The 27,817-nt window shown below is 45.5% G+C and overlaps 1 pseudogene; it reads left to right on the top strand.

Annotated features, from left to right (window-relative positions):
- The first annotated feature begins 3,451 nt into the window (after window positions 1-3,451).
- On the top strand, window positions 3,452-4,945 carry LOC110562038 (exportin-5-like; annotated as a pseudogene).
- The last annotated feature ends 22,872 nt before the right edge of the window (window positions 4,946-27,817 follow it).

Raw genomic sequence — 27,817 nt, 5'->3', positions numbered from 1 at the left:
GGGCTCTCTCTCTCAAGGGTTTTGTCAGCACTGCCTAGGGAAGAGCAGATCTGCTTGGTGACCTCTTAGAAGCCAGGTCTACAGGAACTCAAAGGCCCAACCATCTAAGAGCCATGGGCACAGCCCATGCGATGCCACAGGACTGGGGTTCCCTGGGAGTTGCAATAGTCTGGTTTTGTTATTCTGGGGCAGTAAACAGAAGAAACTACATATGGTAAAGAACCAGGGGCAGAAGTACCCACGGGCATCAACCAGTGTGCCTGGGTGCATTCTAATAACACTTGCTATTTATAGGCATGAAGATTCAAATTTCATATTATTTCCATGTGCCATAAGATATCATTCTTGTCAATGGTTTAAAAATGTAAAAAATCAGGGCTGGTTTCAGTGGTCAAGAGCAATTGATGCTCTTGCGAAGGACCTGAGTTCAGTTCCCAGCACCCACATGAGGCAGCTCATAACCTGTATCTCCAGTTTGGATGCCCTCTTCAAGCCTCTTTGAACACCTGCCACATGTGTAGTCACACACACACACACACACACACACACACACACGTACACACACAGGCATACACATAACTAAAACATAAAATGAATCCTAAGAAATAAAAATGTAACAATCACCCTTTCCTTCTCATCCTATACAAAACAGACGGTTGGGAACATTTTTCCGTCTAGAGCAATAGTTCCCAACCTATGGGTCACAACCCCTTTGAGGATCGAGTAACTTTTCCATAGAGGTCACCTAAGACCACTGAAAACATAGATATATATATAGATAGATATATAGATATATACATTATTGTTCATAACGGTAGCAAAATTACAGTTATGAAGTAGCAACGACAATAATTTTATGGTTGGGGTCATTACAATATGCAGAACTGTATTACAGGGTCGCAGCATTAGAAAGGTTGAGATCTGGAGGGTTTCTATCTGGGAGAGAAAGAATGACTGAGATATAACTGTCTTACTTAGCTCTTTGGAGAGTCCTAAATGTACTGATCTGGTTCATAACTTGCATATACACAGCACTCTAATATTAACAGACATATCTGTGGCCTCATTAACACCTGTGAGTGAATTATTATGCTGTGTCTACAGGAGAAAACTAAGGGGCCAATCTGACACACAGCCGAGAAGTGGGAGGGGCTGAGTTGAAACAGTGTGTGTGTTACTTGCAGTTTTTCATTGCAGTGACAAAAAATAACTAAGAACAACAATCTAAAGGAAGATAGCTTTTAGCTCCCCCACACACACACACACACAGGAGGAGTTCACATAGTTTTTGGTCTGTGCTCAGCTGGCTCCATTGAGCTGAGCCTAGGGCAAGGCATCAGAACAGAAGGATGGAACAGAGGAGAGCTGCTGGCTTCCTGGTGTGCACCACCATGCCTGGCTCTTCCTTCTTGTCCTTCAGGAAGTGACACAAAGGTAGGGGTTGCCGGAGACAAGGGAGGTCCTTCAAGGGTACTTTTCTTAGTTTAGTGGCAGAATGCCTGACAAAAGCGACTTAAGGAAGGAAGTATATTTTGGCTCATAATTGAGGATACAGGTCCATCACTTGGCAGGGAAGGCATGGCAGCAGAAATTCTTACAGCCTAACTGGAGTGGCAAAACTGTGAGGCAGCTGCTAATGTCCCCCACAGTCAAGAAGCAGAAGAAATGAATGCTGGTGGTCAGCTGGCTTTTTCCCCTTTTCTATTTATTTGTTTGTTTGTTTGTTTATTCTGAGTCTCCAGTCTATGGAAAATACTACCCACATTCAGAGTGATTTTTATTTTTTACCTCAGTTAATTCTCTCTGGGAAGCTCTCAGGAACAATTCACCCAAAGGTGTGTCTCCTAGGTGCGTCTCGAACCAGTCAAGCTGATAAACGACCAAATGTCTTATCCTGTGATGTATTTCTTCCAACTCAGCCCTGCCTCCTCGTTTCTATCACCTTGCAATGATGCCACTCAATTGTGAACGCATCAGTGGATTAATCCATTAAATCAGTACCCTCAAGATCCAGTCAATTCCCAGAATTCCCACTTCCGAACACTGCGTTGGAGAACAAGACTTCAATACATGAGGCCTGGGGGAATATTTTACATCTAAATCCTGAGGCAGAGAGACCACCTTTTAGCACATCCAAAAGGTGCTTGAATTGTGCATTCATTTCACTAAGTATTTTTAAGGAAGTTGGGGCCAATAGATGGGGACGGACACCTGGACAACGCACAGGAGCATTTGAGTCAGGACTTCCTGGTCCTCCCAGTTCCCTTAAAGTCATGGCCATGTAGAAAATAGGAGCTTTTCTCATGAGATAAAGGCTTTCCCTATACAAGGACTTTGAGGAAGGCAAGTTCAACAATGAACTACCATCTCTCAGTCTCAGCCACCATGGCTGTTAGCAACCTTCCCTGGAGATTCACAGGCCAGCTTTCTCAAATGGAGTAGGGTTCCATCACTTTGGGATGGTATTGGGCACAGCTAGATGCATGCCTGGTCTTCCAAACACTCCCACACGTGAGTCTCTTTAGCATCACTCCGTTTCTGTAGGCAAATCACCAGACATGGGCACTGGTGTGGATTCTTATCGCCACCATGGAGCCATGCTGTGGCCTCACATCGTGACAGTTGCTTCCTAACTCATGTTTTCTCTATAAGATGGGGCAGTCATGACAGTGTGGAATTTTTCATACAGCATCTAACAGATACAGGGTTCACATAGTACTTAATGCGCTGTTTGCCACCCAGTAGGGATCCCAAGAGTGTCTATTCTTTCTCCTGGGTCTGGGGTCTTCCCCTGTCTTCCTGTTTTTGCTGCTCTGCCTAGCTAGGATGTTTTCACTTCCACTGTCAGCTTTCTGGGTCACATCCCCTAGCCATGTGTCAGTTATACATATATGCCTTTCCTTTATGGGACAGTGGATTGAACTGTATGCTTCCCCTAAAAAATACTGAATATTAAAGTCCCAGAGGGTGTGTTTATATGGAAATAGGATCATCAGAATTAACCAAGCCAATGGTATGATTAAGGTTGCTTTCCCATTTTCCATCTGGGCATCACTCCTCTGGCTACAGACTCCTCATGGTGCGTTAGAGCCCTGAAGGTTCTCCTGGGTGCACTGGGCTCTGGTCTGCTGAGTAGGAAGAGCATCCCATCCTTCCCGCCAGCTAGGCAGTCCCCATCTTTCCAGCTCTCAGTCAATGGCAGCTCCAGAAAGCCTCTCCTTCCACTGTCTCCTTTTCTCTCTTCAGCAGATGCCCATCAGTTCTGCCTCCAACTGGTCTGATTTCATTCTAAGCAAACAAAGTAAACTTGTTTATATGTGAATTAAATATTTATTGCTATTCTGGCTTGAAAGTTATCCCTGTAAAAATGTGCTAAGGGACTGCCAGCCTGGCATGGCCCGGTGTCAGTATGTGGCCCTGCTAAGGGAGCTGTGAGTGCCTGTGCTCTGGCATGTGGGTGGTATTCCTGGCACTAGCCCTGGAAATGGAGCAAGTGAACATCCTGAGTGAGGAGCTGGAGAAAGCACTGACAGTCATGATGGAACCCAGCTTTGCCCAGAACTACCAGTGGAAAGAACTCAGGTTTTGTGAAGAGTTTAAACAAAGGTGCCTATCTGAGTCCTGTGTGGCTTGAGGTTGGCTGAGAAAATACAAATTGCCATGGTCATTTGGGCCTTCAGATCCTGGAACATGTTACCAGGTTTCCATGGACCAGCATGTCTCTAGGGGAGGTCTCTTCTGAAGCCCAGTGTCATGGAACTGATCACAAATGGAACACAGAGTATTTTGGAAGAGGGGAACCACATGAAAGACGCTCTGTGTCAAACTACGGTAGAGATGATCAGAGGAGAATGGCCGCAGCATTGATCAGACATGCTGAGAAAGTTGGACACTCTCTCCCCAGGCAAGAGAAAACACAGAATTGGTATGTTCATCCTTTTAGGCCTGGCAGAAGTTGTAGTGACCTTTCAAATACTCCTCCATCAAAGAAGAAGGGCTACACAGCAAACATTGTCCCAGAATGTGAAAAGACCCTTCCGTTCTCTACTCAGCACACTTCAGGAAAATGTCACCAGCAAATGCAGACCTGTGCTTGTCCGGAACAAGCAAACCGGTCCATGAGCATCACAACGGCTCAATACCCAAGCTGGCTACATCAGCTGGGTATCTGTGAATCACATTGCTGTTGAAAACTGCAAACTCCTGGGTGCTGTGGCTGTTTCTAAGTGAACAAGAATTGCAGCTCGGAGCAGCTGAGCGCCTTTCATTGCCATCAGCAGAAAAGGCAAGTTGGGCAACAGGATAATCTCATGTAGAGCTGATGCTTAAGCACTGCATCCTCTCTCTGCTGCAGACTGCTGGTGGAGGAGGCGCGGTAGAAAACCACCACCTTTTCCTAAAGAGACCCAGTCAGGTGCCATGTATAACGGGCAATCAAATGTGCAAATTGCTGGGCTTTGGAAAGTACCTGAAATCTTTTCTCACTTTTGCAACCCACCCAAGTCATTTCGCTTTTCAACCCAAATGTCCTGGGGAGCTCTCTTCAGGCATCTCCTGATATATTGCTATTAGCAATAATATCAAAACATCTTCATGCTTCTGTGACCAACTTCTGTGACTCTCCTTTTAAGACCTCCCTAGCTATGAATATTCTCTGTTTAATTTCCGTAGTGATGAGGACTACAGTACTTTCTTCGATTCCTCCCAAGTCCAGCAAGGAGAAGTAATAAGGTAGGTATGTCACTTGGGTCCCAAGATTAGCTTCCGAATTGCCACAGAATGGCTCATGGATCAGCTGTCAACTTCTTTGTAACTGGACCTGTGAACCCCTGTGGCTGGAACCAGAGAGGGAAGCTTCAGTTCCATCCTCTCGGCTTCATTTGTTCAATGGGAAGTATGGTCTAGCAGATGTTACAAACACTGGAGAAAGCAGGGATCTGGTTAATGATAGAATACATCCACTGTGTTCTATAGCCATGTTCCTCTCTCCCTGGGACTCCATCCTGCCTCAGGACCTGGGCATGGAGAGCCCACCTTCTTCTCCTGAAGCCATTTACTCACTTCTACACTCCTTTCTTCTCAGTCCAGACATCCTCAGGGAAACCTTTCCCCCACTCTCTAGTAGCTATAAAAATCAAGAGTCTGTTCTAAGAACTCACGGTCCCATGTTCTACTGTAGACCTACCCCAGCAGAGACTACAGAGCGTGATCCCTCCCCTTCCACTCAGACGAGACCTTGTGATTGCTGTGATGAGAAGATCTGCAGATAAGCTGCTGCCAGACTTCTACAACTCTTTGAGGAAATGCTTTATAGTCTCTTGGCTGCCTTACCCATAGAGCCCATCCACCATGCTGTTTGCCTGGCAAATCTGGGACAGTGTGTCCTGACAGAGAGACCCAGACAAAGACTCAGCTGCTTGCCAGCAAGGCACGTAAACACCAGAAGAGAAAGCCCCGAGGGAGGCTCAGATGCGGCCACTGAGGTACCACAAGATCCTGGGAAGCAGATACAAGGCACTGCAGCTGCACCCTAGCAAGTCCAAATTCCTGACACATGGAACGTGGGATCATAACAAATGGTGGGTTTGTGCCCCTAGGTTTGCAGGCATTTGGGACAATGCTAGAATCCCCAGAGCTTTCTTTAATCCAATGGTCCTCAACCTTCTTAATGGTTTTGAGATAGTACCTCATGCTGTGGTGACCCCCAACTATAAATTTATTTTTGTTGCTCCTTTGTAACTGTGATTTTGTAACTGATATGAATCATAGTATAAATATCTGTGTTTCCCAATGGTCTTAGGCAGTCCCTGTGAAAGGGATGTTCAACCCCCAAAGGGGTCATGATCCACAGGTTGAGAACCATTGCTTTAGTTTCACCTTTGTGCCTCCTGCTGCTTATGGTGTACTCTGAAGTGCTGATTGCAGCCTTCAAGATCCTAAATAGCTTGGTACAAGCCTCTTGATCACTGTTCATCACCCAGGAGACGACACATCTCCAGGCTGACTGCTCCTAACAGCCTCATCTGCGTTCTCCAAGCTTCCTTTGCTCACTAGGCCCTTGGTGATGCTCAGGGTCAGAGAGAGCAGCCTCACAGTGCAGCCTCACCGGTTCTCTCCATCACTCAAGACTCAGCCTCTAGGACTTTCCCTCCCACCTCGGATGCAGAGCCATCCCATGACTCTGCCACTTTCTAAACAGAGGACTGGAACGTTTGCTATTGAAATTGCCTTTAATAATCTGTGCTTTTCCAATTTCATGCAGAATTTTGTAAAGACATTAAAGTCCATTTAGTGACATTCTTAACCAACAGTCTTCATGGCAAAGTATAAGCTTGCATACCTCATAGAAGAGCAGCTGTTCCTATCCCGCTTCACAGATGAGGGAACTGAGGTTCGGAAAGATAAAACCAGTTGCCAATAGTCGTACACTGGCTGTTTGGTGGGACTGTAATGTCAGCCTGAGTCCTCCAAGCCAGCTCTCCGCCACTGTTTCACCTAGCGATTAAGCATGTACCGTCTCATATTTCCAAATTTCACATTTTCATCTTAGGAAACAGCCTTTCTTACAAACCCAGTATATATCCATAATAATTTAGAATTACAAATAGCATCAAAAATAGTCTGTTCAATATAAAAAGGATCAGTGAGGTGAATCAAGAGGTTAAAACTGCTCACTGCCAAGCCTGACAACCTGGGCTCTATTCAGAACCCACATGGTGGAAGAAGACAACAAACTCCCAAGTTTCCCTTTGATGTCCACATGCATGCCTGTCACAGTCTCTCTCTCTCTCTCTCTCTCTCTCTCTCTCTCTCTCACACACACACACACACACACACACACACAGAGAGAGAGAGAGAGAGAGAGAGAGAGAAAGAGAATAAAGATGTGCAAATGTTTAAAACATGTGAGTGTAGATCTCCCTCTCTCTTTCTAAATACTCTACCCTACTGACTTTGAGCTCTGAGGACGGGGGATGTGGTTCAGCTGCAACATGACCGTCCCTTTCTTTAAAAACAATCATGGTTCGGAGAGCTTTCAGATGCTTCCAGAGATGCTATGTATATAGATTAAAAGGCTTTTTTTTAAATACAAGTGGTTTATACTATTTGGTGTTTGTTTGTTTGTTTGTTGGGTTTTTATTTTTTAGTGTCTCTTGGTAAGCAACTCTGGGTTGGTATAGCAGGGCTCACCAAGTTCTTTTTCTTGGCTGCATAATATTTTATGGCAAGACTATAGGGTGGCTTATTTAACAAGTTTCCTGTTGCTTGTGGTAGCCAAGATTTAGAGAAAAACAGGACAGAGGGCTAAAGGGTCAGATGGAAAACTACAGTCAAATGAGCAGGTGTAAACTCGGGCAAGCAGTGATGAATGAGGAAGTGCCTGGATTCCCAGGGATAGTACAGAAAGAAAGAAAAGAAAGACAGATAGACAGTGAGCTAGGGAGAACTGAGAACAGAAAGGGTTCTGAATACATTGTATAAAATAGAGCCAAGATCTAGGAGAAGGAGTTACTGAGCTGGCTCAGAGGGGGGTAAAACTTTGCCTCTCACCTCTTATCCAATGACTTCACAATCAATCGCCCCTGACCCCCGTGCTCTCTCCTCTATTTGCCAACCCACCATTTTTAAAATGAACCCCACCCAAAAGAAAACAAACATGCTACTATTTATTCACGCTAGAAGGCGGGCTGGACACAATAGACACCAGCCTCTACCTAATTAAATGAAAGGAGGTGGAGGTAATTCAAACCATCTCAGGAAAATATAATCTACCACCAAAACAAATTCCCACCAGGAAAGGAGACCAGCCTCTCTGCAGGTTCCCAAGCAGAGAGGGCTGAGACTGGGGCAGTGAGACAAGAGAAGGTCAGTTTCTCTAACCATCAGTCTCCTCCCTCCCTCCCCACCCTGTGCAGCTCACTTGAGCCCTGCACTCCTCCAAGCCCATTCACAGACGCGTCTGGGGTGCTCCCTCTCCGGGCTGGACTGTTCCGCTAATTCACCCGTGGAAAATGGATCAGCTCAGATTCCAGGCTGGGGCAATCAGATACCCAGGGGAAAAAAAATCTGGTCTTGGGGGCACGCATCTTTCTTCTCTAAGTTAAGGGAGGACCACAGGGATGCTCCAAATCAGGCCCTCCTCCATAGGCAGGGTCAACCCCTCCACTGGCTTTCTTTGAATTTAGGGAGTACAAGAATCAGTGGCCAGTGTGAGTGTCCTAGTTTGGTTTCTATTGTGATAAAACACTAATCAAAAGCAACTTGGGGAGGAGGGGGTTTACTTGGCCATTCGGCATACAGCTTACAGTCCATCCTAAAAGGAAGCCAAGGCAGGAGGAATTCAAGGCAGGAATCTGGAGACAGGAACTGAAACAGGCTATGGGGGAGCGCTGCTCACAGGCTTGCTCCATTCTCAAAACATGACCACCCATGTCAAGCTGCTGGTTCCATAGATAGAACTAATTAGTCCTTTCCCCTACAAAAGGTCATTGCTACCCACCCAATCTGCCTTCGTTCCTTCTTCCACCACCCAGTGTCACAGTGGATAATTGATGGAAACCAGGCAGGCCTCCACCTGTTCCGAGCTGTCCCCAGAGCCAGCTGTCTTGAACAAGCCACTCATGAGTCATTCTTCCGGGTTCTGAGGGCTTTGGGATCTGTTTGCAGCAGTGACTGTCAGTCTTCCTCCCTCAAATCCACAGAGGGCCAGTGTCCTGTCCGTCTAAAACCTAGCCCTTACTGCGAAAGGCTGGCACACAGGATGCCATGGCCTAGTCTCAAGATGACAGCCACAGCATAGCCTTCACTCTATACCCTCCTGGGTCAGAAAACGGCCACAGAGGGTGCTTTGGTGCCATCACCTCTCTTCCCTCACCTCTGCTGCCCAGGGGGTGCTGGGTTCCTTCACTTGACCGGGCCTCCATCTCTAGTCTCCAGCCATTGCATCACCTCTAGGTCTCTTCTCTGGACCCTTTCCTAGCTCTCCCCACCAGCATCTTCGCTCCTGCTCTGTGAGGATGACATTACTCAACAGCTCTGTCCAACTCAGACAGAGAAAACAGGGGATGATGGCCTCAGGAGTGCTCCCTGGGGACTATTTTTAGACTCCCCTATCCTCCCCTTTGCACTCAGCCATCTAGAACTCTCCATAACTCTGGACACAATGAGCACCCAGGGCTGAGAGCTCAAGGCTAGTCGAAGGCTGTCTGCCAGCTCACCCTCACTTTGCCTATCTTTTTCTTGGGGGTGAGTGTTAATTTACAGGTGATTCCACTAGCCTGCCCGAGGGTCCTAGCAACTGCTAACATCATCATCTGCCTCCACCAGGGACCACCCCCTCCACCCCAGCTCTCTGTCCCTACATTTTTCTTTCTCTCTTTCTCCACATCTCTGTGTTCCAGCTTTCCTCTTCCCCCATGCTCTTTCTCTCTTCTCTTTCTGTTCCAGCTTCTCCCACTCTCTGTTCCTGCTGTTTCTCTCTTTCTCTCCCTCTTAGCCCCTCCCTCCCCACCCCACTCCCACCCCCTGTCTCTGTCCTTATGGCTCATTCACTGTCCCTAACTCTTCCTCAGGCTCTCTTCCTGCCCACCCCCCCCCCCAATAAACCTCCTTTATATATGTTGCATAACATAATTCCTCCGGGGCATACACTTTGGCACGGCCCACTATGGTGCTCCCCCCACTACAGCATCATAATTATATATCATAACTGTGGGGGAGGGTAAAGTTAAACTGTTCTCTAGATAGTATTGTTTTTATGTTGTTGTTTTTCAAGTCCTCCAAAAATTTAACTGACACTTCACAGATTATCCAGAAGCATCCAAAGACTCTGAAATGGAGGCGATTATGTTGCCACAGACCTGAGGACCTTCATACTCTACCCCACTGACTTTGAGCTCTGAGGACTGGGGATGTGGTTCAGCTGCAACATGACTGTCCACCATGCACAGGGCCCTGGGTTCGATCCCTAGAAGTGCAGAAATCAAAAATAAACATGCTTGGAAAAGCTCCAGCTTGAGAAGCCTAGACCTATGTCACAGGTGAATACTTTCTTTGCTGGGAACAGTGGCATACACCTGTAACCTCAGCTTTTAAATGGATATCACTGGAGGATTATCAAGAGTCCAAGGCCAGCCCGTGATATACAATGAGTCAAGGCTCTCTGTGTTTACACAGCTCAAGTCTGTAACAGCAACAACAACAGCAATAATAATAATAAGCCTAGGTTCTGGGGAAAATTCCTGCACTGACAACATTGCCAGTCACCAAACAAAAACCTACGTCATCTGGGACAAAGAGTGAGGGGAGAGACTACAGGTCCAAGATGCCAGGGAGCAGAAGAGCCTACTGATGGCGTGTCACTGGTGGAAACATGTAGACCTAATGCTAGCACTTGGCCCCTTTCTACCTGACTGATGAATACAGCTGGCACCAAGAGCAGGCTGGTGGGGGGAACAGTTTGCCTGGACTCTTTATAGTCAGGCAAGCAGGCAGGACATGTGAGATGAGGCCTTGGCATGAAGCACAGCTCAGTAGCCTTCAGGGGTAGACTTGTACATCTGTCTGTGACATTCTCCTTCCCCACCCCACCATTGCTGCTGTCCACATCTATACCAAAGGCTCTCACGGCCATAATCACCAGATCTATACAGCTCTCTGGACCCTCTGGATACCGTCTTTAAGGATTTTTCTCAGAGCCTTTTAACATGCAGAGCGGCCAGGCCCTGCCATAGAAACCCCTGTTGGCAGCCATGGAGAACATAGCTGCATCTTGAACATTTGTAAAGTCTGAGGCACTGCGGCAGGGAACAAAGACAGGTACTGGAAGGTGGTGTTGGCTCCAGGGACTAACCTTTATGTACACATGAAGTATTCTTCAAGAGTCCAAATCATCTGGAGTAAATATAGAGACACGACTAGGCAAGGTCTGCAGAAGAGAGAAAGGGGGACACTCTATGACCCCACTTTCCCCAGTCAGGTGTACTCCCGACAGGATGGCTGCACAGACACACTTGAGAATCCTCAGGGATCATGGGCAGCTTCACAGCTTCTACTAGGTCCTCCAGAGGTCCTGTCCAAAGGCAGATGGCCACACCTGGCCTGCCAAAGGGGGTCTATAATGGATTGATAGATATTTCAATGAGCGATGGGTAGATAGAGGGATGATGGATAAAAGAATGGATGGATGGATAGATGATGGGTGTGTGGGTGGATAGATGACGGATGATGGGTTGGACAAGTGGATGTTTGAATGGATGGTACATAAATAGATGATAGATGAATAGATAAATGGTTGGATAGGTAAAGGATGAATGACAGATCAATAATGGTGAATTAATGGATGAATACACTCATGCTTACTTTACATAAAGATGGATAGATATACTGACGAATGGATGGATAGGTTGATGGGTTTGTGGGTGTTGCAAGTGGATAAGTGGTTAGATGGGTAGGTGGTTGGAATACTTTCATATGGAAATGAATGGATAGGTAGGTACATGGTGGGTAGGTGTTGCTAATGAGTGGGTGAACAGATGGCAGTGGCTAGATGGAAGGTTATGGATAGATGAATGGAAAGCAATCTAAGACAAGTTTCTTAAATCCACTATTGTGATTGGCTTTGGTATGTGAATAACTATGAATAAACTTCATTTTCATTCCCAAGAGGAGTCAAATACATGTTTTTCCTCTGAGTAAATGAAAACCATAGGAACCACCAAATTTATCTTTAGGTAAAAATCACTTATTCAGTATGTCCACTGCTTCCCATCCACCGGGCCATTCGTAAAGAGAAAAATGGTAGGACAGCCGAAGATAGAGGAAATCACATCAGTAGGTGGAACGAGGACTAAGCAGAAAGCAGCCCAGGTGTAGGGAGACCTCGCAGAAATTGATTCTCATCTAGAAGAAACAGCTCTCTGCCATAGTGCCTTCCATCACTGAGACAAGCGCCGGGAGTACAGAGCATAGCTCCAGAGCAGCACCTTCCATGGGCGTGAGTTCCAGAGCCAGTGTCTCAAAGAGATGTCCCATAAGAACAAGGTGAGCTATTGATTCTCTCCACCGGTGAATTCATCAGTCTCTTCACTCGCTCACAAAATGCTTTAACTCCCAGAGAAAGCATGAATGACAGCACTGGTCTCAGGCTTGAGTCACCCAGTACAGCAAGCTAACTTTTATTTCTCATTTATTTATTTGATTCACTTTACATCCTTGTAGCACCTTCCCTTCTCCCCTCCAGTCCCCTCCCCTCTCCTACCAACCTCCCTTTTTCCTAAGAGAAGGGGAGCTCTCTTTCCCATCCACCCCAGATCATCAAGTTGCATCAAGACTGAATGTGTCCTCTTCCACTGTGGCCTGGTAAAGCAGTCCTGCCAGAGGAAAATAATTTAAAAGCTAACGAGTGAGTCCTTGTCAGATGCAGTCCCCACTTTCCTTACTAGAGTACCCACTTGAAGCCAAGATGCCCATCTGCTACATCTTTGTAGTGGGCCTAGGTCCAGTTCATTCATGGTCCTTAATTGATGCTTCAGTCTCTGCAAACCCCTCTGGGCCCTGGTTAGTTGGCTCTGTTGTTTTTCTTGTGGTGCTCCTATAACTTCTGGGTCCTTTTCTCTTTCTTCTCACTATTCTCCAAGACTCCCTACTCATTGCATTGACTTATGTTTGGCTGTGAGTCTCAGCATCTGTTTTGAGGTGCTGCTAGGTAGAGCCTCTCAGAGGACAACACTGACAGGCTCCTGTCTGCAAGCTTAGCAGAGTATTGTTCGTAGTGTCAGGGCTTGGCACTCTCTGGTTGAGCCAGGCATCAGTTGGGCATTCCCTCAATCTGTGCTCTATCTGCTCTATCTCTGTCTCTGCACATCTCATAAGCAGGGTAAATTTTGGGTCAAAGTTGATGTGGGTGTGTTGATGTTCCTCACCCTTTACTAGAAGACTAGTCTAGTAAGAGGATGTCCTCTTCCGTCTCTATAGTCTCTTCTACTAGGAGTCTCTGCCTGAGTTCCCTCATATCCTCCCAGGAGCCTACCCTGACTTAGGTCTCCAGCTTGTCACAGAAATGTCCCCACCCTCAGTTTCTCTTTTCTCTCTCTATAGGCCTTCTGTCCTCTTGCCCTTGCTCTTTTCAGGTCTAATCTCCATCCTCTTAACTCTCTGTGCCTCCCTTCCTAACTTATTCCCTCTCTTCAGCCATTACCTCTGTCTATTCTATGTCCCATTCCAAGTGAGATTTCTGCATCCTCCCTTGGGTCTTCCTTATTACTTATCTTCTTTGGGTCTGTGCCTCGTAGTATGTTTATCTTGCACTGTATGGCTAAAATCCACTTATGAGGAGTGCATACCATGTGTGTCTTTCTGGGTCTGGGTTACGTCACTCAGGATGATCTCTTCTAGTTCCATCCATTTGCCTGCAAATTTCATGATTTCTTTGTTTTTAATAGCTGAGTAATACTCCATTGTACAAATGTGCCACAGTTTCTTTATCCATTCTTCAGTTGAACGACATCTAGGTTGTTTCCAGATTCTGGCTATTACAAATGAAGCTGCTATGAACAGAGATGAGCACGTGTCTTTGTTGTATGGTGAACCATCTTTTGGTTATATACCCAAAAGAGGTATAGCTTGAGGTAAAGTTATACCCAGTTTTCTAAGAAAGCACCAGATTGATTCCCGAAGCAGACTTACAAGTTCACACTCTCAACAGCCACGGAGGAGGGTTTCCCTTTCTCCTCACCCTCACCAGCATGTGCTGTTGCTTTGAGATTTTGACTGGTGTGAGATAGAATCTCTGAGTCGTTTTGATTTACAGCAATCTAACTTGTCCATTCTAGCTCTGTTTTGAATCTTTATTATTCAGAGTGACTCCTTTCTCACATGCGCGTTCTGGCCACTGGCTGTAAGAAAGCAACTGGCTGAGAGAACCTAACTCTGGGAACCACTACTCGGTGATGGGGGTGGGGATCATGGGGGGGGTGAAGAAATGTAAACACTATTTGTGATGCTGATGCATTTCTACTTCGGGAGCTGATCAGCAGGTAGATGGGTAGGATGATGAATAGGTGCTTTCTCCCTCTAACTGTGCTGAATGAAATAAGTAAACAGGGACCACTGGTACTACAAGAACCTGAGGAAACTGGCCAGTCACCTCAGGGCCATTAATCTTCCACTGGAAGCCTGCAGAACAATTGGAGTGATTAAACAGAACCAAGACACACACACACACACACACACACACACACAAAGGTCCCATTTCTGCATGCCCACATTATATGAATTTCCTAACCTAAAACCAGTTGTAAGAGGAAAAGTTTAAGAAGTCCTGCTTTAAAACATAAATAGTTTTAATTTTAATGAAATAAAATTTGATCTACTATAACTCTTACCTCTTATCTCTATCTTTGAGCTTTTTTTTTTTTTTTTTTTTTTTTTTTTTTTGCTGTTACATCAGCCTGATTGTGGAGGTACATCCTTGGATGTCTAGAGTCAGAGGAGAAAACAAACCAAAAGAAGGACAGCAAGCTAAAAGGAGCAATAAACTTTCATGTTTGGAAGCATCATTGAGAAGCAAAGGATAGGGATCATGGGTGAGCTAGGTCTGGGCTTGAATCCCAACTTTATCATTTTCTACCAATTGTATGACCTGGAGCAAGTCACTTAACTTTCTTGACCCTAGGTGTAATTAATTAAACCATCAGTTGGTACAATGTTCAAGATGATAATATATGTTGAGAAAATCTAATAACAAATTCAGATGGTTAGTGGAAACAAGCCAGTTTTTACTATACAAGTCTGCCCATAAAGAGGGGGCAGGGAGAGGCAGGCATAGAGAAAAGTCACACACACACACACACACACACACACAAGTCACTAGAACGTAGATTTGAAAAAAAAGATGGTGTGTTGTTTTGTTTTGTTTTTTTGAGACAGGATCTCACTGTATGTATTCCTGGCTGTCCTGAAACTTAAGCAGACCAGTCTAGCCTTGAAATCACATAGGTCCACCTGCCTCTGCCTTCCAAAGACTGGGATAAAATTCATGTGCCACCATGTCCAGCCCACGACAGTGTTTTTAAAATCCTCAAATCCCTTTTCCATCTTGGGCTCAGTTAAGTAACACACACCCGCAAACATTCTAACTCTGAGAGTGTGATAAGCAGGTGCCAGCAGGCAGCTAGGCCCTTCTGGTGAACTCCAATCACACCTCAATTTGAAAATGGGACACAGACATCGTATCTTGTAAGTACTTGCAGCTTTGGGTGAAGACAAAGAAGACAGTGTGTATGTACAGTAGTAGTTCTGAAGAGGAATTAGCCCTTAGCAGTCATTGCAATCCCTATATTTATTTCCTTCTTGGAATGAAGCAAACTTTATATGGCAATCACTGGTTATCTTGTGTACTAATGGGTAGTAAGATGTGTGAGTTTGCTCAAGAGTACATGTGCGTGTGTTATTGGGGGTTGAATGTAGGGCCTCTGGGCAGGTGTTCTACCCTTCATCCTTTAGTCTGTCTCTAGACCAAAGCTTCCAATTTTAAAGCTTTGGAATATAGAAAACCTTAATCACTCTAATCACAAATATTATACAATGTAGCTCTCATATATTAAACTCATAATTGGATCATCATCGGCTCAGTAGTGGGGGGGAGGGGACCAGAGAGAGAGAAATCTGCTGTTTCACCCAGCTTTTCCCTTTTTAAAAAACAAAGAAGTCACTTGGTGGAATCACCAGAAGGATGATTAAATGTTCCCTGTGTCCTTTGTCTGTTGCTAAGGTAGAGCAGTTAGAACAGGAGTTAGTTCTTACACACCCTTGAGTGAGAGCATTTCTTTCTCTGCATGGATTACACATCTGGTCAAATATAGAAAACGACAGGCATTTTGTCTTTTGACTCTGGTCTGACAGTCAGCAAAACAACCAGGTAAAATATTGCTGGCTGGCTGCAGCCCTCTCCTCCCTTTCGGTGCATCAAAGTCAGAAGACAGTTATTAATAAGCCTCCATGCCTGCCTCTGGGCTCTGTGCACAGGGAGTGCAAGCCACCCTGACCCCTGACTCCAGACAAGCTCAGGCACAGGCTGGCTGAGCGACCTCGAGGAAGCAGGAGGAAATACAAAAGCAGCAGTTAGGGAGAGGGGAAGGTGCAGAGAAGGAGGCCAACACAGGGCAGAGACACTTAGGCCAACTTGCTATTAAAGAGCCAGCCCCGAGACAGCCTAGCAGGCTGCACTGGCTTGGAGCAAGCTAGCAAATTCACGACTGAGAGACCTCACACTTCTCCTCGCTGCTCTATGCACAGCTTTGCCTTCCAGATCAAAACCGTTCCAAACCTGAGTTCAGGTGGAGTCTGACCCCCTGGAGAGAGCCAATTTGATCAAATCGTAAAACTGCTCCATTGATTCATAGACACTGACAGGGGCCCAGTAAGGCTAAGCATTTGAAACCATCAGCTTTCGTTATAATTCCTTAAACAAAAGCAAACAAACAAACAAAAACCTCCCCCTCCCCCAGGGAGAGCCCAGCCCTGTCCTGCACACCGATGACCCCCATGAGATTTTTTTTGAGAGCCCCCAACATCAAATACAAGGGAGGAGAGGGGGACCACCCAGAGGCTTTCTTGTGGGTGTAGTTTGCCAGGAGGCAGTTGCAACCCTAGCTCTGCCCTGTTTTTTAGTAAAACTGGGGAACTGTGAACAAAGTGTGTTATGATAACAAGCTCAGGGGGTCCGGAAGTTTGTTCTCCTTTTTCCTCAGGCCGACACCATTCTTTTCTTTTCATCTGGGCATTTTCTGGGTTAATACGTCATTATTTCACGAGGGAGGAAAGCAGCATCATATAGAACTCGTGGATGCTCTGACTCCCGTTGTCTCCCCCAACCTCTACAATCCTATGTTCCCGAGACAGAAGCCCAGAGTCCATGGAGGTCACTAACCATGTCCCTAGGAAGAGGGGTGTCTACAGTCCAGTGGATGCCTGCCCTCCTATAGCCCAGGGGCCTGCTCTTCTCCGCTCCCAGCCTCACCCCCACTGGCCTAGGGAACTAAAACAAACAGTGCTTTAGAAAGTCCATGAAAGGAAAGGGCTGAGTCAGGCCTTCTGTTTAAGTAGTCCCCACCTGTTCCTCAGCTCTGACCTCCCCCCCAGCACGCCCACCCTGTCTGTGCCTCCCCACCCCCTTTTTCCCTTTCCTTTTCTCCTTTGTTGCTCAATTTTTAAAGGGCAGAGTTGACAGCTCCGGCTTGAGCAAAGCCAACCCCGGAGCCAGACAGAATCGGCTTGGGGCTGCTGACCTAAGCGTTCCACCCCTCCTCCACCCGTGACCCAGCCTCCCACCCCGGGCTGCACGTGGCTGTGGGAGGGGAGAGAAAGGGGGAAAGAAAGACAGCCAGCCGCACCCTTCAGGCACCCTTTTCTGGCTTCTCAGACCTCTGGCTTCTTACAGGCAGGCCCTGGCTGCCTTCTGCAGGGCAGGGGTTATAACTAACACCTAGAAACGAAGGCGGGGTGGGAGAAGGCACAAAACAGAACAGCCTGTGGAGTCTCGCAGAGATGTGCCCTCTGTTGAGGGAAGCCTCTGTGGAGAGCCATCAACCTGATCCTACTATGCTAAAAATAACTTTACCAGGGCTTGGGATATAGCTGGGTTCTAGAGTGCTTGCCTCACACTCCTCAGACCCAAGGTTTAACGCCCAGTACCTCATTACAACCCTGTGTGTCTGTGCATGCCTGAGATCCCAGCACTCAAGAGATAAGGGTAAACTGGATCAGAAGTTCAAAGTCATCCTCAACTCTCTGAACTAGAAACCTTTCCTCAAGCAAGACAGGACAAGAAAAACCTTCAGGGCCTTGGAGGAAGTGAATCCATTGCTCACACTCAAAACCTGGGAAAGGGCCTATTTCCAAGATGGCAAAAAGGTCAAGTCAGGGGCAGTCTTAACACCAACTTGAACCTGTATGATACGGACCCCTCGCTCCAAAACAGAAGCTGGCTCTGGAGAGTCCAACCTTTTTCCATCTAATTTTGGTTTGTGTTTTGAAGAAACTGTAAATTTCCATGCAGCTGTGAAAAAAACATCACACAGACAGACCCCTGGTGCCTTTATCCAGTTTCCTCCCAGCAAGAAAGTCTTTTGCAACTGTGGAGCAGTGTTGCAGCTGAGGCGTTACTGTTTATTGCGATGCGAACTATTTCCAGCATCAGAGTCCTCCCATTCCCTCACATGGCTACATCCGCTTTCCTCCCACTCTCGCACTCCTTCACCCCTATTCTCTATTTCTATGGGCTGATACTTATGTTGTTATTATAAATGGATGGAATCACATGTGACCTTTTGAGAGTGCTGGTTTACAGGGTTGGAACTGTAGCTCAGTGGCAGAGTGCTTGCCTGGCTGTCAGGAGAGCCTAGGTTTCATCTTTAGTCCTATCTTAAAGGAACATGCCAGTTTTTCTCAGCATGGTTTGTTAGAGATTAGCCCACGTGGTTGCAAGTGTCCATAGCTTGTTCTTTTTGATGGTTTAGTAATACTACTCTATTGTGTGAATGGATGGCAGTCAGGTTAGCCATTCACCTGTTGAAGGACTTCTGGGTTGCTTTTAAGTTTAGGATCCTATCAATATTTGCATTGATATCTAATGAAGTCTTTCTTTCTCTGTGGTAAATGTCTGTGAGTCGGTACCTGGGTCCTATAATAATTCCAGCTTTAATGAGGCACTTGTTTGTTTTTTTTGTCTGAGACAGTTTTTGTTCTCTGTGTAATAGCCCTGCTGACCTGGAACTCACTTTGTAGACCAGGCTGGCCTCCAACTCACAGAGATCCTCTTGCCTCTGCCTTTCAAGTGCTGGGATTAAAGGCATGCACTGTCAACTCTTCCCCAAAGCTGCTTTTGATATGCCCCTCCCACAAGTAGCTCCTTCATCATCAGGGAGTCTCAGTCCAGCCAGCTTCATCCTTTCAGGAGACTAAGTCCATAGATTTAAATCATGAGTCTCCATCAGGGCTGTAATCTACAGAAATCAGCATGGCTTACCTCTTCTGTAGCTAGAGATTTCTCTACAAATTCAGAAAAGTGGTGTCTCATTGGTCTATCAGTGGGTAGGCATTTTTGTTCCTCTGATAAAGAGCCTGGAGAAAGGTGGATGAAGGCAACAGAGAAAAGTGATGAAGAGGACCCTTTCATGAGGAAGCAAAAGAAAAATGAGAGAAAAAAGTTCTCTCGGAGGAATGAATCAGAATTCCCCCAGGGAATCTTTTCAGTGTTCACTACAGACTCATTCTGCTCCACCAAGACTGTTAAAATTCAGTAAAGACCACATCCTTGAAAGCCATCTGTGAGAGTCTTGATGTCTTAGTTAGGGTCTTATTGCTGTGAAGAGACACCATGACCACAGCAACTCTTATACAGGAACACATTTAACTCAGGGTGGTTTATAGTTCAGGGGTTTAGTTCATTATCATCATGGCAGGAAACATGGTCGCATTCAGGCAGACATGGTGTGCTGAAAAGTCCCTGAGAGTTCTTCATCTGGATCCGAAAGCAGCAGGAAGACCCAGTGATCCACTAGGCCTGGCTTGAGCTTCTGAGACCCCAAAGCCCTCTCCCAGTGACACACTTCCTTTTACAAAGCCACACCTATTCTAACAGGCCACACCTCCTAATAGTGCTAGTCTGTATGAACCTACAGGGCAAGTTTCATTCAAACTACAGCAATCAACAACATATCGCCTCACCAATGTGTAAGCTCAAGCATATGAAACACCCCTCCCCATGGATGAATGGGTACATGAGCCCAAACACATTTTTATTATTATTTTTCCATCTATTATCTTACCTCAAGTTAGTCTGGGGCATGAAACCATGACTACAAAGTTTTCTAACACACAGGATTCTTCTACTTAATGGTCTCCACCAACTAAGTTTCCCTTCCCCTGAAACAGGATAGAAAGACAAGACTATGGGGGACAGTTGGGGGTTGAGAGGCTTCTACAAGATACTAAGACAGGTTCTGGCTATGTAGCCCAAACTGACCTTGAAACAATCCTCCTACTATAGCTCCTCTGATGGGCAACTCAGACAGAGAAAATTGAGGGGATATGAGAAGAGATAGAAACTCTTTGTCCTTGCTGGCTGAGACTCAAAAATGACTCTCATAAACACCTAACGTGGTGGAAGTTTTCTAGGTTTAGGAGAATTAGGAGTTCAAGATTATTTTCACATACATCGTAAGTTCAAGACTAGCCTAGACTACTTGACGCTCCACCTCCCCAAAGAGGAGACTCTCACAAACTAGAACCATATTTGTAGTTAAACATATCTTGACTTCCTTGAGACCTATTTATGACTAGTATTCCTTTGACCTTGTTATTCTGTATTTTTTATCTTGTTGGTCTATCATGTACCTCAGAAACCATCTGATTACGGAAGTAAAAGGAATAGCGACTTATGCCTATAGTGTGAGCACTTAAGAGTCTGAGGCAGGGCGATTGCCTCCTATTCAAGGCCAGCCAGGACTACAGAATAAGACCCTGTTTCAAGGAAATAAAAACAGAGTTCAGTCTTAGTGGTGCACATCTCTAATGCCAGTACTCAGAAAGTAGAAGCTAAAAGATCGAGAGTCCCAGACTAGCCTTGATTTCACATGGAATCTGAAGCCAGTCTGAACTATTTACAATCTGTCTCAAAATTCAAATTAGAAGATAAGTAGATCAAAAGTTTGCACGAATTACAAAAATACAAAAAATCCTTCTTACATAATATTTTAATTGAAAAAGTATTTGTCATTCAATATATTCTGATCATGTTTTCCCCTCCCCCAACTCTTTTCAGATCCTCCCCACCCACCCACAACTCTGTTCCCTCTCTCCCTCTAAAAAGCAAACCAAACAAAAGATTAAACGCACACACACATAAAGAATACCCATAAAAACCAAAAACAAAATATACAAGTAGAAGACCAATAAGACAAAAAAAAAAAAGGCTTTCACAGAGCAATATGAGACAAAAAGTCTACAAAAATATCATTGAGTTTGTTTTGTATTCACCAACTACTCTGAAATGTGGTTAATATACCCAAGAAGACTCCACTGAGGAAAACTAATTGGTATCTCTGGAGAAAAAAAAAAAAAAAAAACTTCTCAGACTACTCCAGGAGGCACTGTAGGAATCACAGGTATGGCCTGAAGCCTTCCTCACCTAAACACTTTCTTGCTTTATAATGGGACTTGAGAAGAAGAATTGATGAGTTGTCAATCACCCAAAGACCTTCAGAAACAGAAGCAAAGAAAATACCCACTGAGCATGAGACCATTGTGAATACCTCAATCATTTAACCAGCGTTTGTTCTGCAGAAACATAAAATGTGTCACCCCAGCCTGCAGCCCTGTGTTACAAGTTTCATGAGCAGATAACTGGCAACAGCCATTAACCTCACTATCGGCACAGGCTGGAGACTCATTCCCAAACAATGTCCACCTACACGCACTACCTCAAGCTTCACAAGACAGTCATCAATCCAAAGATGTACTGAGGTGGGCTCTAGAATTCTGTTGCAACTAAAGAGAGCAGTGACAGTCATGTGACTCCTTGAATGGTTGCATTATGTAACTCAGATTGAAATAGAGTCCTCCTTGACATAGGTAAAGAGATAGAGATGAGTTCCAAAGATGACATGTTCATTAGACCATAGGGGTCTGCCCTGGAGGTCAGAGTAATCCATGGTTCTACTAGTAAGGATCAGAACACTGAAAAGTACCCCAGTGGCTCATGGGATAAGCGAACGTTTTCTTAGTTACTAGATCAGTGTTTCTCGACCTTCCTGATGCTTCGACCCTTTAATACTCTTCCTTATGTTGTGGTGACCATCAACCATAAAATCTTTCATTGCTACTTGATAACTATAATTTTGCTATTGTTATGATTCATAATTTAAATATCTGTGTTTTCTGATGATCTTAGGTGACCCCTGTGAAAGTATTATTTGACCCCCAATGGGCCGGGTTCTGACTCACAGGTTGAGAACCCAAATACTATTCTCTAAGCTGGAGTGCCTTATACAGATTTTGAGCCCTGAGGATCCTGAGACACTAAACACTGCCTTAAACTCCTGAGTCATATCAGGATTCAGCAGGACTTCAGCAGGATGCTACCAATACAAAAAGATAGGAAACCACCAACTTAGGGACACACCCCTACCCTACCAACTTCACTTAAGATTTTGTTGTCACTCATCCATACCATCTCTTGAAGGTTGTGTTAATAGCTCTATAAAGTATATTTTCTTCCAAATTCTTTTTTAAAATATTAAAATAATGGTTCATTGTATGCTTTGGGATACCCTGCTCACCAGGACAGTTGAGAGTCATATTTATGTTTACCCTGTTTCCACCCTGACTGACCTTATAAATATGTACTGTATGACCCCTCAGCTTCCCTGTGTTCAGGGAAGAGCGAATGGCAGATGAGCGTGAGATGCTGTTATTTCTCTTTGAGACCAGGCAACTAAGCTGTGTTCGCGCCATAGCCATTAAGAGGGACAGCACAATAGCTTTTGGTTTCAGCATCCCTCTTGCCAATGCTTACCAATGAGCACTCTTCTTGCATGCACGCACATACACACGGACACATACGCACTCACCACACACACACACAACACACACAACACACACAACACACACAGAGGGAGAGGGGGAGAAAGAGAGAGCTAATGGTCCATCTTCAAGTAGTGGTCTACAGAGACTATTGATTTTTGCTTTAAGGAATGCATAATTTCAATAAACTTAAATAAGCATGACCCTATCAAAAGTCAGGGCAAGGACTTCTCCACCTCTGAAGTACATGGAATAAGCTTGACGCGGTTTTAATTATAAAAACAATACAAGTTCGTGATAGAAACTTGGAAAACGAAGAAAAGGGCACAAGGGAGACAAAACTCCCTCCTGATCTGTGCATATCTGTCTACAAATATTTTAACATCATCAGGAGCACACTGCATCTACCAATATCTGTACTACTTTAATGTTGTAGAAACAATACATAGCTATTGGCACATATTGTTAACTGTTCGTTCATTTCTTTACTTTTTTGTTTTGAGACAGGATCTCAAAGGTCTTAGGCTAGCCTTGAACTCACTATGTAGCTGAAGATGCCCTTGAACTCCTGATGCTCATGCTCTTCTTCCTGACTGTGATCAGGGGCTTCCACTGGTGCTCCAGGATTGGCTCCCCACTCGCCTCATTTTCGATTCAGCCCACTTTTAATTTTTCAGTGTTTCAAAGTATTTTAAAAGTATGACATAACAATTAGGTAGAATAGCTCAATACCATATTCTCTGCATTCAGGGGGCTGAGGAAGGAGGATAGAGAATTTGGGGCCAATCTAGATTATTGGACTACAAAGTCTTGTTTCAAAAAAACAAACAGTGTTACATGTTGAAACATTACAATACATTGTAAATGAATTTAGTTAAAGACCCACTAAAAGAAAGAAAGAAGAAAAAGAAAGGAAGGAAGGAAGATGAGGGAGGGAGAGAGAGGAGGGAGGAAAAGAAAGAGAAAAGATAGAGGGGGCAAAGAATATAGTTCAATTGACTAACATACATGAAGTCCTGAGTTCGATCCCCAATACCACATAAAACCAGTTATGGTAGCACATGCCTGTAACCCCAACACTTAAAGGCAAAGGCAGGAAGCTTAGAAGTTGAAGGTCATTGTTAGCTACAGTGTATTTGAGACTCTAGCAATCATATGATGCCATCATTTGGAAACAGACTTCGTGTTATTCCACAGACCTGAACCTAGACAAGAAGGTGCTGCCGAAGAGATGAGTGGCCAAGTATAGGGCCGTCCCACTCTAGAGCCCAGCCTATATTTAGAACACTGAGACCAAATACCCCATGACTCTGATGAAAATCCAGCTGGCCTCCCTGGGGAAAGTGAGCCTGGGTTGGCAACACAGTCATTTTATTGGCCTGCCTGTTATCTTGAAATTGTGAGACTCCAGGCTGAGCACAAACCTGAGTCATCCTCAGCTCCTTAGCTACCAGATTTCATCAGCTTGCCTATCCTCCTGAGTGCTTGGGGGGGAAAATATGGTTTTCTCCTGAAACACCCAAGTCTATCCAGAAACAAAACCTAAGCTTGCCTTCTTGGAAAGAAATTCACTGAGCCCTAAGTTGGAGCTGGAGCCATCAGCCCTAAAGGAATAGGCAATCCAGTCCCTCCTTGGCCCCTGTACAAAGCCTGTATAAGCCTAACCGGCTCAGACCAGAACAGACTGGCAGAGACAGAAGCTGAAATAAGTTCCTGGCTTGGTGTTATGCCTCCTGAAGCCAAAGCCTCCCTAATTGTCAAGCAAGGTCCTCGGGATCTGGTAACAAAACTTTAACCTATGAGGCTCACTCCAAACATTTTGCAGAGAGAGGGGAAGGAAGGAAGGAAGGAAGGAAGGAAGGAAGGAAGGAAGGAAGGAAGGAAGGAAGGAAGGAAGGAAGGAAGGAAGGAGAATTTAATGAGAAAGGCAGAGTCCAAATAAATTCTTCATCTGTTTTGCTAAAATGTTAGCTTCAAAACCGGGTGTCGTGGCATGTGCTGATAATTTCAGCACAGAGGAAGCAGAGGTAAGAGAATTGCCACAAATTTTGAGGCCAGCCTGGTGTATATGTAGCAAGTTCCAGGCTAGCCAAGCTACATAGTGAGACCCCGTCTCAAAATCCAAAGGAAGAAGAAAAAGAAGGAGGAGGAGGAGAAGGAGAAGAAGAAGAACCTGTACCATGCAAGCCTGCACCTGGCTGCTTTTTATCAGAACCCTCAGCTTTCAGAAGCAGGCTGGGCAGATGTAGCTCACCACTCCCCCATCCTCCTGTCTGTGGGCTGCACATCTCCAGCTGTCAAAGTTTGTTTTTGAAACCTGCTCTAAAAGTAAATAAGCAAATCAACTTACTGTAATAGCACAGCATGCAAATAGCGTGGCTCTGTTTATATAGCCCGGCAGCTCTTTCTCTCTCTCTGGAGGAGCACTGAGATCACAGACCCCCCAGAGTTCTCTGCTGACCCTCAAGAGAATGTTTAAATTCCCTTGGCAAGAAAGAAAAGTTGCTGCTCCTAGACTTGTCTAGAAATGAGTCGGGCCTTCATGTCCAAGGACCCATCCTAATCTAGGAGCTTCATTGGCCACTTACCTGCAGACAGCGGTAGTCTCAGTAGGGCCAGCAAGTTGGCTCACCAGGTAAAGGTGTTTGCCAAGCTCGAGGATCTGAGTTCGATCCTTGAAACCTGCCTGGTGCAGGTTGTCCTTTGATTTTCATATGCATGCTTTAGTTTTCTCATGTCCCCACCTCAACACACGTACACACACACACACACACACACACACACACACACACAAATAGGTAAATGTAAAAGAACTTTCATATCTGCCTGGACATTCCCAGAGAGCTAAAGTCACATCCTAACTACCTTCAGAGCATCGAGCTCAGGGCCTACAGTCTGCCATACCTGCTGATTTTGATGAATGAATGAAGAAGATGGATTCCTAATGGATATAATTGTGGAGCAACCTAGGGCACTGAGATGGCTGCAGCCATCATCTTCCTGTGTTTCATCCTCCACTGTATCCCAGACACAGAAGATGGCTATGTACATCCTCTCCGAGACACACAAAAGCACGAACTTAGATGCCCCAAGATCCACATAGGGAAGTTCATTCCCAAGATGACTTCCCACGTGGTAAAGCATCCTGGCACAGTCAGAGGGCTAAAGAAGAACTTCACGGACAGTGCAGGAATGTGGGAAATGAACGATGCCCAGAACAAGCAAGGCCTGTTGCTACCCTCCAATGGCCACCTGTCAGCTCCCTCTGCCTCCTCAGTTCTTTGGAGAACAGCTCCCACTGTTGTCTGAGTCACACACTGGTGGGCCTATTGGACACCAGGCCTGTTTCTTGCTGTCACCTGATCATCATCTTTCTCCTCAGAGAGCATCCTGTGGTGCATAGAAATCTAGGGCTTTATCCATCAGGGGATGGTGAACCCCGGTCAACTATGGAGCCTACCAGACCAACGACCAGGTGTATCAGTCGTGATGTCCAGACAGGTTATGCTCTGCAACAAACAGTCCCAAAGTTTCTAAGGATTAAAAGCCTAGGTTTGGTTTCTTCTCTATGTAGGTCTGCAACAAAGCACCATGTTGCCCCTTCCAGGCCCTGGGCTGATGGGGATACTCGTATTGCATTTTCCAAAGCAGGTCAGCAGCAGCATCTAAATTCAAGTGGGGAGAGAAAGGTAAGTGTGTGTGTGTGTGTGTGTGTGTGTGTGGGTGGGTGGGTGGGTGGGTAGGTGTGTGTGTGTGGAGAAAAGCTCTGACGGTTGTCACACACCGTGTCTTCCATATTGTAGGGGCTCAATCAATCCATATCTGACAGGGAGGAAAAAGAAATAAACATTTGTTTACCCCTGAGGGCAAGGGTAAAGAGAAGCCAGTTTGTTATAGAAAGGAAATGAAGTGTGCATGGAGACAGCAAAGAAGCGTTCAAGTGCTTTCCACAGGACAAAGGTGAGCCCGAGGGGTGGGGGGACTGAGGGGGGAGGTGGAGGTTCTCAGCAAATGGAGGAGGCTTGGACTGTGTGTAGCACTAGGAAAATAGGAAAAAAGTAAAGGGGTTGAAGAAAGTTAAAAGAACAAGGTGGTGGTGAGAGGCAGAGCAGAGAGTGTCTAGAAGGTCCCACCGTGTGGGTACGACACACCCTCTTCCTGTAGCTCACCTCACTTCAGGAGCAGGACCTGGGGTCTTAAAATGGCAACATGCTGAGGCTAGTATGAGAGCAAGCAGAAGGCAAGACTGGAGGTGGCCAAGAAGACCCAATTACTGTTTGCAGGCCAAAGTCAAGTTTCATTTTGTTCTGTTTTCCCAATCTTCCTCCAGCTGTTTTCTCTCTCTCTCTCTCTCTCTCTCTCTCTCTCTCTCTCTCTCTCTCTCTCCCTCTCTCTCTCTGTCTATCTGCCTGTTTCTGTCTCTCTATCTCTGCCTGGTCTGTCTCTCTATCTCTCTGTCTCTCACTTATTCATTTACTTGTTTATTTATATTGGGTGAGAGTGTGAGCAAAAGTGCCATGGCGCACGTCACATAGCAGAAGTTAAAGGACAAGCTAAGGATGCTGTTCCTCTCCCTCCACCACGAGTCTCAAACTCAGCTGATCAGGCTCAATAACAGACACATTTCCTTACTGAACCATTTCCCAGGGTCCCAGCTAGTGTTTCCTTGTCCTCTCTTATATCTCCCAACATTTCCAGGGTAGGGGAACTGCTCGGCTCCTCTGTTTACTGCCTTGGTGCCTCCTGTCGTCCCCACCTGCTTAGCCATGGCCGTGGCGTTTTCCCACTTCAGCTGTCTCTAATTTCTCTCCTCATATCATACTACATTACGGGGGCCACCCATCCCCAAACTCACTAACACTAAGACAAAACTCACTCCCCTCTGGCCTTGGTCATCATGAAGGAAAGCCACCATGGTGTCTCTGCTCAAAACAGTGAGATCCCTTAGTAATAGTTTTTACTCAGCTTAGCCTTTTGATCTTCTATGGCAGAACTGAGCAAGGCAAAACAACCCTGGGATCCTTTGCAATAGTAACCCTGACTTTTTGTGTGAAGGGTTTATGTAAACAAGCACCATCTCCGGTACCACAGTGCAGATGGAAAGCCAGAGGCTCAGAGAGCAAGTTGCCAGGCAACAATCACACAACACCTTGGCCTGGGTTTGAGCGTCTGCTTTATCAGTTAACTAGCTATGGATCGCTAACCTCAATAGTCAACCTCACTTAACTAGTTG

This window comes from Meriones unguiculatus, chromosome 15, assembly GCF_030254825.1.
Source record: "Meriones unguiculatus strain TT.TT164.6M chromosome 15, Bangor_MerUng_6.1, whole genome shotgun sequence".
Taxonomy (NCBI): Eukaryota; Metazoa; Chordata; class Mammalia; order Rodentia; family Muridae; genus Meriones; species Meriones unguiculatus.
The sequence above is the reverse complement of the archived record's forward strand: the minus strand, read 5'-3'. Positions and strand labels throughout refer to the sequence as shown.